Source organism: Onychomys torridus, chromosome 5, assembly GCF_903995425.1.
Source record: "Onychomys torridus chromosome 5, mOncTor1.1, whole genome shotgun sequence".
Taxonomy (NCBI): Eukaryota; Metazoa; Chordata; class Mammalia; order Rodentia; family Cricetidae; genus Onychomys; species Onychomys torridus.
In genome coordinates, this window is record NC_050447.1 from 7,288,745 (window position 1) to 7,291,667 (window position 2,923).

The window sequence follows — 2,923 nt, forward strand, 5'->3', positions numbered from 1 at the left end:
AAGATGTTGTTGCATGTACAGTTCCTAGAAGGGCAGCACCTGCTAGCAGATGGCACTGCATGAATGTGCCAGAGTTCCTCCACTGGTCCTAAAGACTGAATCATGATGCAGCTGCGTGGGCCATGCCCTGCCATTCTACCAGACCTCCCCCCGCCCCCGTCTATCCAGCCTTACCTTGTATGAGTTTTTGAGTCTCCAAGGCTCTGCTGATGCCCTGCTGAACAGACTTGCTGTGCACATTGCCTAGGGTCAGTGTCAGTGAACACTTGACACCATCTGTAAGACCGTGGGCTTCCTGGGGTTCAGTGTCTTTCAGACTAACTGAAAAGAGGTGGCCTGATTTGGGGGCAGTGACTTAAACTGTGGTTTTCATAGCACATGTGCGAGGTTTTTCTGTAGTAACGTCAGTTTCCTGTGATACCTGAACTAGCCATGGTGCTGTAATTTGCTAATACATTTTCCTTCATTTGATGCAATTGGAAGGGTGAGCTAATGAGACTAGAGGGTGCATGGAAGTGGCACTTAATTATAAAAGAATGAAAAGCAGTCTATATCATGAAATCACCTCACAACCAGAATGACTGAAGCAGAGATGACTCAGTAGTTAATGATCACATCGATTAAGGGAACTCAGTTTGTATCTCTCTCTCTCTCTCTCTCTCTCTCTCTCTCTCTATATATATATATATATATATATATATATATATATATATATATATATATATATATATGTGTGTGTGTGTGTGTGTGTGTGTGTGTGTGTGTGTGTGTAGTGGATAGCCATCCCAGCATTGGCCTGGAAGTTTAAATCCAAACCTTCCATTCTGATAAAAAATAAGTTTTTTTCCAATAGCAATCTCTGAAGTCTCCAGAAGGAAGATGGGGCCCCAACAACAACAACTCTACCCGATCCAGAATGATGCCATGGTACTCATCATCATACTACACTTCTTGCCAGAATTTCAGACAATCTTACCCATTACTCTGAGAGTTGCTGCAGACTCTACAGTTAGTCTAACTGAGATTTAACTATCTGAGCTTTCTCACAATACCCAACAGAGATACCATCGCCCCCTAAACAGCAGGAAGCAATTCTAAGAAAACGACGCCCCTTATCCCTAAGGTTTCATATTTCTTAGGGTTATAGATAATGGTTCTAGGGTTGGGGATGGAAGAAACTGTTAAACTCACTACTCTCCTTAAGGAAAGAAAATATGTCTCAAAAAAAAAAGGGAAAAGAAGAAATGGAATGGATAGGTATAAGATATTATGGTAGACTATCATATACATTAGTAAACAAATTTAATAAAATAGCAGCCTTAGATAATTTGCACTGTTATGAATTCTTATATGTTGATTCAAATATAAACTTTTTATATTCCTATCTAAGATAATTTGTATATTGATACAAATACAGAACTATGTTTGTTATTATTGTACACATATTTTTACTCTTATTTGAAATATTTGTATATTGATACAAATGTAAATTTATATCTGTCATACTGTATGTATGTTCTACTTCTGTTTAAGATATTCTGTATACTGATATATATTTAGGATTATTATCATATTGCATATTGCACTATACATTCCTACCTCTGTTAAAGATATTTTGTGTATTGTCACAATTTAAAGTCATTGTCCTTTTACTGTACATTTGCTTACAGACTGTTTGCTTTATTTATAGGAAGCCTTAGTCCTTAGGTTGTTTAGGTAGATAAGACTTACAGAGTTATTGTCACCTATGCTTGTCATCTCTATAATTATGTTAGTTAGGTTATCCAGATTTATAAATACATAGGTCAGATGGACAGGTAATCTTCAAACACTTCATGGACCTAGAAAATATGGCATTTAAATAACTTAGAATTCTGTTGACGTGAGACATGATTGCTCCTGGCAGCACCAATTTGATCCCGAGAGAATGTTGGGCTTCTAAGACATTTCCATTTGGAAGTTTGTCTTCTTGGCAAAAAATGGCCTACTGGGCAAAGAACTGCCCTTGCCTCAATTACTGACAGTACAAATGCTGTCCTTTCTGGACAAGCGGGACACAAGGAAAGCGACCACTATACTTTGCCAAGACAGGGTAAGATGATCTTTCAGAATTCCTGCTTCTGAAAATGGTCTGTCTGATACTCTAGACCTGTAGCCAATTTGAAAGCACCAACGATGCTGAAAAACATTAGGTGACTGTCCAGGCTGCCAGCTGTCTCTGTCTATTCTTGCAAGACTCCCGAAAGTTACTTGTGTCTTTCTCCCATTTCTTAGGTATTATTATATTCCTACTCAGGTCTTTGATGAGGTTGAAGATTAGCAGTTATAGTTACAACTTAGTATATATACATATATAATATCTTAGATAGGATATATTAAGTATTAGACTCAGGTTCTTTAGGATAAAACACCTTTTGGAATGATCTTTGTAACATGCCACCTACCCATGCCCTAGACTTCCCTGGATTTTATTATGTGTTTTTTGCTTGATATTGTTTGCACTTATTGTAATTCCAACTTATCTAGGTCATTATCCCTCATTACTCCTGGACAATATTTGATAACCATCTCTTTGTATACAGTCTTGTATTAGGTTAGAACTTTCTTATTTAGACAAAAGGGGGAGATGTAGTGGATAGCCATCCCAGCATTGGCCTGGAAGTTCCAACCCCCACTGAGGCTTCGGTAATGGTCACGCCCACAAGGCAGGGCGGAGGAGGAAGCGGAAGACCCAAGAGAGAGAGGAGGGGCGCACGCTCGCTTGGTTCAGGGACCCTGGACACAGGAGGTAGACTGAGCAGAGTTCTCCAGAGAACACCGCCGGACTGCGCCATACCTTTGCTAGACCCTACAACCTATCCCTTCATTTGTAAGTTACCCCACAAAATAAACCTCCCTTTTAACTATGTGGAGTGGCCTTAAT